Below are 7,972 nucleotides of genomic sequence, written 5' to 3'. Positions count from 1 at the left end.
TCTTTCATCTTCAGATACATCTGGCTATTTTTGCTAGGGCTATACAGTAATACTGAGCAGTTTAGCTTTCCTGACTGTTAATAAACTACCCCATAATGAACCTGCCTTCACCCATTGTAGCAATCCCTTAACACACACATAGTCTAAAATATGCACTCAAAGTACAAATGTCCAGGCTCACAAGGGTATGAAATATATAATTAAAAATCATGTATCAGATTTTACACTGTAGAAATAAAAGATTCAAATTTGATAATAAAGGTAAAATAAGTTAAATATTAAAGAAAGACCTTGGACTCCCAGAAAATCCTGGAGCTCAATTATCCTTCTCCATTTTCAGAGAAGCTTTAACCAGGGCAATTGTTGTGACTGACTGGGCAATTCCATGGACTGATATCTAATGAAGCTTCTTCTGTTCACATTTTGTGATCAAATGGTACAAGACTGCTGCACTATATCCGATAAGAGTCTTCAAGTCACAAACTTGTTCACAAATCTCTTGTCTGGATTTGACCCTGGATACCTTAGTTTAGGCATTGTTTTATGGCCTTACAACTGTAAACTTGTAATGTAATATATTCCCTTTATAGAAGACATTCTATTTCTGGTATATTTCTTTCCAGCAGCTTTTGAAAACTAATACCATCACCAACCTAAGAAATGCAGTTTTGAGCATCCTTGTCATTTAGAAGTTCCAGCAAAGCCTGTCATAGTTGGATTTGGCTATTGTTTCCTGTCCTGTTCCCAGGTAAATGTCTATCTTCTCCTGAAATCCTTGGAGAACTTTGTATCTTAATTGACTTCACACTACTGTTTAGGATTTAAATGGTAGCTGGTATAGCAGACTGCACTGTTGGTATAATAATCTGCACAGGTTGATTAATTATAACTATCTCATTCATCTGTTGTTCTTGGCTTGCCAATACACATTTTCAAAGAATCTCCATACGACTCCGAGAATTTCTCCAAAAGGGACTCACTGAAAAAATTCTTCTTGGTTGAGACTATATGATTATCATCCTGAAATGTTGGGTGAGGTGAAGTCTATATCAGTCATGCTGAGTTCCTTCATTATCCAAACCACTTAATATAGGACTTGGTCTGTGAATTGCAGGATATCCTGAGATATTTTTTCTCTTTCCTATAAACATCCAGTAAGGTAGCCAATCTTGTAATTTGCTCTGAGGTATCACCTCAATTGCTGTGATGTGCTTTGATTCATCAAGGGTTATCACTTGATTTTCTTCAACAAGATGTGCTTTAGCTTTAGCATGGTGGGCATTTCAATAAACAGATTCTTCAAAAGTTTCCACAGGTTTAACAATTTCAAGGATGTTTAACTTCAGCTCCATTCTTTGGCAAGAAATTACTGTACATTAAGTTGCTCAGTTTAATTTTTTAAATTTTAAGTTATTAAACATACCAACACACAAACACAAACATTCTTACCATATGATCATTCCATTCTTCATATATAATCAGTAGCTCACAATATCATCACATAGTTGTATATTCATCATCATGATCATATCTTAGGACATTTGCATCAATTCATAAAAAGAAATAAAAAGAAAACAGAAAAAGTTCATACATACCATACTCTTTACTCCTCCCTTTCTTTGATCACTAGCATTTCAATCTACTAAATTTATTTTAACATTAGTTCCCCCTATTATTTATTTTTAATCCATATGTTCTACTCATCCATCAACAAGGTAGATAAAAAGGAGCATCAGACACAAGGTTTTCACAATCACACAGTCACATTGCAGAAGTTGTATCATTATACAATCATCTTCAAGAAACATGGCTACCGGAACACAGCTCTGCATTTTCAGGCAGTTCCCCTCCAGACTCTCCATTAGACCTTAACTAAAAAGGTGATATCTATATTATGTGTAGGAATAACCTCCATGATAACCTCTCAACTCTGTTTGGACTCTCTCAGCCATTGATACTTTATTTTGCCTCATTTCACTCTTCCCTCTTTTGGTTGAGAAGGGTTTCTCAATCCCTTGATGCTGACTCCCAGTTCATTCTAGGATTTTTATCTCATGTTTCTAGGAAGGTCCACAACCCTGGGAGTCATGTTCCACATAGAGAGGGGGAGGGCAATGGGTTTGCTTGTTCTGTTGGTTGGTGGAGAGTGGCCACATCTGAGCAACAAAAGAGGTGCTCTTGGAGGTGACTCTTAGGCCTAGCCTATCCTTTGTGGGGTTAAGTTTCATTTGAGCAAACCACAAGATTGGGGGCTCAGCCTATTGCTTTGGTTGTCCCCACTGCTTGTGAGAATATAAAAAATTGTCCATTTAGGGAAGTTGAACTTCCCCCTTTCTCACCATTCCTCCAAGGGAACTTGCAAATACTTTTTTATTCACTGTTCAAATCACTCTGGGATTTGTTGGGGCATCCTCTGGACAAATCTACAAAATCTCATGTCCTACTCAAGATTCCATGCACTAAGGTGTTCAATTAAGCTTTCCACATAAGTTGTATTAGGAAATGAACTTGTCAAACTATAATTTTGTACTAAATAAACATTTTTTGTTTTAGTCTCACACATAAGTTAAAGTTCCAAAATATTAATAACCATATATTTTCAAAACCCTGCAGTATTGACATTCCTTTGCTCTTCCTCATGCAAAAACACTTTTAAATTTGTACATTTAGTCACTATCATTATATACCCTAGGCATTCCTAGATTATACCATCTCAGCCTTTATCATCTATCTTTCTTTCTGATTTCACGTCCCCAGGCCTCCTCCCTCTATCATTCTCACATTCAGCCTCATTCAGTGTTCTAACATTATTGTATTACAGTTAGGTAGTATTGCCCTATCCATTTCTGAATTTTTACAAACAGTCCTATTGCATAATCTGTATCCATTCAGTTCCAATTACCCAATATTTACCCTATTTGTATCTCCTGGTGGTCTCTGTTACCAACTTAAGTTTTCCAAGTTCATTCACTAATGTCAGTTCATATCAGCGAGACCGTACAGTATTTGTCCTTTTGTTTCTGGCTAATCTCTCTCAGCATAATGTCTTCACAGTCCATCCATGTTGTTGCATACTTCATAACTTTATTCTGTCTTACAGCTACGTAATATTCCATCATATGCATATACAACAGCGTGTTTAGCCACTTGTCTGTTGATGGACATTTAGGTTGTTTCCGTCTCTTCGCAATTGTAAATAATGCTGCTATAAACATTGGTGTGCATCTGTCTATTTGCGTTCTTGCCCTTATGTCCTCTGAGTAAACACCTAGCAATGGTATTGTCGGGTCATATTGGAATTCTGTTCTTAGCTTTCTGAGGAACCATCGAACTGTTTTCCACAGCAGTTGCAACATTTGACATTCCCACCAACACTGGAAAAGTGTGCCTCTTTCTCCACATCCTCTCCAGCACTTGTCATTTTCTGTTTCATTGATAATGGCCATTGTAGCGGGTGTGAGATGATATCTCATTGTGATTTTGATTTTCATTTTCCTAATAGCCAGGGAAGTTGAGCATCTTTTCATGTGCATTTTGGCCATTTGTATTTCCTCTTCTGAGAAGTGTCTTTTCAAGTCTTTTGCCCATTTTGTAATTGGGTTGTTTGTCTTTTGTTTGCTGAGTTGAACAATCTTTTTATATATTCTGGATACTAGACCTTCATCTGATATATCACTTCTAAATATTGTCTCCAATTATGTAAGCTGTCTTTTTACTTTCTTGACAAAGTTCTTTGAATCAAAAAAGTATTTAATTTTGAGGAGTTCCCATATTTTTATTTCTTTCTTCAATGTTTGTGATTTGAGTGTAAGGTCTAGGAAACTGCCTCCTATTATAAGATTTACAAAATATTTCCCTACATTTTATTCCAAAAGTTTTATGGTCTTAGATCTAATGTTTAGATATTTGATCCACTTTGAGTTAATTTTTGTATAAGGTGTGAGATACAGATGCTCTTTCATTCATTTGCTTGTGGATATCCAGTTCTCTAGGCACCATTTATTGAAGAGACTGCTCTGTCTCAGGTGGTTGGCTTGACTGCCTTATCAAAGATCAATTGTCCATAGATGAGAGGGTCTGTATATGAATACTCTGTATGATTCCATTGATCAGTATATCTATCTTTATGCCAGTACCATGCTGTTTTGACCACAGTAACTTCATAATATGCCTTAAAGTCAGGTAGTGTGAGACCTCAGACTCCATTTTTCTTTCTCAGGATGCTTTTAGCTATTCGGGGCACCCTGTCCTTCCAAATAAATTTGGTTATTGGTTTTTCTGTTTCTGAAAAGTAAGTTTTTGGGATTTTAATTGGTATTGCATTGAATCTGTAAATCAATTTAGGTAGAATTGACATCTTAACCACATTTAGTCTTCCAATCCATGAACAATTTATGCCCTTCTGTTTGTTTAGGTCTTCTGTGATTTCTTTTAACAATTTCTCATAGTTTTCTTTGTATAGGACTTTTGTCTCTTTAGTTACATTTATTCCTAAATATTTTATTCTTTTGGTTGCAATTGTAAATGGAATGTTTTTCTTCACTTCCCCTTCAGATTGTTCATTACTAGTGTATAGAAACACTACAGATTTTTGAGTGTTGATCTTGTAACTTGTCACTTTGCTGTACTCATTTATTAGCTCTAGTAGTTTGGCGGTGAACTTTTATGGTTTTTCAACATAAAAAGTATATCATCTGTAAACAATGAGAGTTTTACTTCTACCTTTCCCATTTTGATGTCTTGTATTTCTTTTTCTTGTCTAATTACTCTGGCTAGAACTTCCAACACAATGTTGAATAACAATGGTGATAGTGGATATCCTTGTCTTCTTCCTGATCTTAGGGGGAAAGTTTTTAGTTTTTTCCCATTGAGGATGATGTTAGCAATGGGTTTTTCATATATTCCCCTTATCATGAGGAAGTTCCCTCCAATTCCTATCCTTTGACATGTTTTCAACAGGAAAGGATGTTGAATTTGTCAAATGCCTTTTCTGCATCAATTGAGATGATCATGTGGTTTTTCTGCTTTGATTTGTTGATATGCTGTATTACCTTAATTGATATTCTCATGTTGAACCAGCCTTGCATACTTGGGATGAATACTATTTGGCCATGGTGTATAATTCTTTTAATGTGCTGCTGGATTTGATTTGCAAGAATTTTCTTGAGGATTTTTGCATCTATATTCATTAGAGAGATTGGTCTGTAGTTTTCTTTTCTTTTAATAGCTTTGTCTGGCTTTAGTATGATGATGATGTTGGCTTCATAGGATGAGTTAGGTAGCTTTTCCACCTCTTCAATTACTTTGAAGAGTTTTGAGCAGGTTTGGTACTAATTCTTTCTTGAATGTTTGGTAGAATTCACATGTGAAGCCATCTGTTCCTGGACTTCTCTTCTGTTTTTGGAGCCTCTTTTTTTTTTTTTTTTTGAAGGAAGGAAGGAAGGAAGAAAGGGAAACATCTTTTAAACATTTTCTTGTTTTATTGTATTTTGTTTTTCCGTTTTTTGTTACATGGGCTGGGGCCGGGAATCGAACCGAGGTCCTCCGGCATAGCAGGCAAGCACTTTGCCCGCTGAGCCACCGCGGCCCGCCCTGTTTTTGGAGCCTCTTAATGACTGATTCAATTCCTTTATCTGTGATTGGTTTGCTGAGGTTGTCTCTTTCTTCTGGAGTCGATGTTGATTGTCCATGTCTTTTTAGGAAGTTGTCTATTTCATCTACGTTGTCGACTTTATTAGTATGAAGTTGTTCATAGTATTCTCTCATTACTTCCTTTATTTCTGTGGCATCAATGGTTAGGTCTCCTCTTCCATTTCTGATTTTATTTATTTGCATCCTCTCTCTTCTTCTTTTGGTCAATCTCCCTAAGGGTCAATCAATCTTACTGATTTTCTCTTAGAACCAACTTCTGATTTTGTTGATTTTCTTGATTGTTTTCATGTTCTGAATTTCATTTATTTCTGCTCTAATCTTCATTATTTCTTTCCTTTTGCTTGCTTTGGGGTTAGTTTACTGTTCTTTCTCTAGTTCTTCCAAGTGAACAGTTAATTCCTCAATTTTTGCTCTTTCTTCTTTTTTGATATAGGCATTTGGGGCAATAAATCTCCTTCTTAGCACTGCCTTTCAGCATCCCATAAAATTTGATATGTTGTGTTTTCATGTTCATTTGCCTCAAGATATTTATTGATTTCTCTTGTAAGTTCTTCCTTGACCCACTGGTTGTTTGAGAGTGTGTTGTTGAGGCTCCATATATTTGTGAATTTTCTGGCAATCTGCCTATTATTGATTTCCAACTTCATTCCTTTATGATCTGAGAAAGTGTTTTGTATGATTTCAATCTTTTTAAATTTATTGAGATTTACTTTGTGACCCAGTATATGGTCCATCCTTGAGAATGATCCATGAGCACTTAAGAAAAAATTTATCTTGCTGTTGTTGGGTGTAATATTCTATAAATGCCTGTTAGATCCAGCTCATTTATTGTATTAATCAAATTCTCCATTTTTTAAATTGATGTTCTGTCCATTGATGAAAGTGGGGATTTGAATTCTCCAACTAATATGGTAGTTGTGTCTACTTCTGTTTTCAGTTTTTACCTCATATATTTTGGAGCATTCTGGCTCAGTGTATAAATATTTATGATTGTTATGTCTTCTTGTTGAATTGTTCCTTTTATTAATACATAGTGTCCTTCTTTGTCTCTTTTAAATATTTTACATTTGAAGTCTAATTTGTTGGATATTAGTATAGCTACTCTTGCTCTTTTCTGATTGCTATTTGCATGCAATATCTTTTCCCAACCTTTCATTTTCAACCTATATGTATCCTTGGGCTAAGATGTGTTTCCAGTAGACAGCATATAGATGGGTACTGTTTTTAAATCCATTCTGCCAGTCTATATTTTTTGATTGCAGAGTTTAATCTATTAACATTTAGTATTATTGCTGTAAGGGCAGTACTTTCTTCTACCATTTTGCCTTTGGATTTTATATGTCATATCTAATTTTTCTTCTTTTTCCCTTTACTGATAGTCTTCCTTTCTACACTCTTCTTCTGTCTTTTTGTATCTGTCTCTAGTGCTCCCTTTATTATTTCTTGCAGAGCCAGTCTCTTGGTCACAAAATCTTTCAGTGATTTTTTGACTGAAAATATTTTAATTTTTCCTCATGTTTGAAGGACAATTTTGGTGAATATAGAATTCTTGTTTGGCAGTTTTTCTCTTTTAGTAATTTGAATGTATCATCTCACTGTCTTCTTGCCTCCATGGTTTCTGCTGAGAAATGTATGCATAGTCTTATTGGGCTTCCTTTGCATGTGATGGATTGCTTTTCACTTACTCCCTTCAGGATTCATCCTTTCTCATTGACATCTGACATTCTGATTAGTAAGTGTCTTGGAGTATGTCTATTTGGATCTATTCTGTTTGGGGTATGCTGCACTTCTTGGATCCGTAATTGAAGTCTTTCATAGGATTTGGGAAATTTTCAGTGATAATTTCCTCCATTAGTTTTTCTCCTCCTTTTCCCTTATCTTCTTCTTCTGGCACACCCACAACATGTATATTCATGCACTTCATGTTGCCATTCAATTCTCTGAATCCCTGTTCATATTTTTCCATTCTTTCCCCTATATTTTCTTTTGCTTGCCAGATTTCAGATATCCTGGTCTCCAGTTCACTAATCCTATCTTCTACCTATTGCAATCTGATATTGTAGGTTCCCATTGTTTTTTTTTTTCGTCTCTTCTACTGTGCCTTTCATTCCCAGATGTCTGTGATTTGATTTTTTAGACTTTTGATTTCTTCTTTTTGTTCATTCCTTGCCTTCTTTATATCTTCCCTCAATTCATTGATTTGATTTTTTTTCATTGATTTGATTTTTGATGAGGGTTTCCCTGAATGTTTGAACATTTTGAATTAATTGTTTCACCTCCTGTATCTCATTTGCATTGTTGGTTTGTTCCTTTGGGCCAT

At 35.4% G+C, this 7,972-nt stretch overlaps 1 pseudogene; it reads right to left on the bottom strand.

Moving 5' to 3' along the window:
* Positions 1–316: 316 nt before the first annotated feature.
* LOC143672074 (GA-binding protein alpha chain pseudogene) lies at positions 317–1,361 on the bottom strand (annotated as a pseudogene).
* Between the last annotated feature and the right edge of the window lie 6,611 nt (positions 1,362–7,972).

Source organism: Tamandua tetradactyla, chromosome X, assembly GCF_023851605.1.
Source record: "Tamandua tetradactyla isolate mTamTet1 chromosome X, mTamTet1.pri, whole genome shotgun sequence".
NCBI classification, from domain to species: domain Eukaryota; kingdom Metazoa; phylum Chordata; class Mammalia; order Pilosa; family Myrmecophagidae; genus Tamandua; species Tamandua tetradactyla.
Note: the sequence above shows the minus strand (reverse complement) of the source record. Positions and strands in the feature narration are given on the sequence as shown.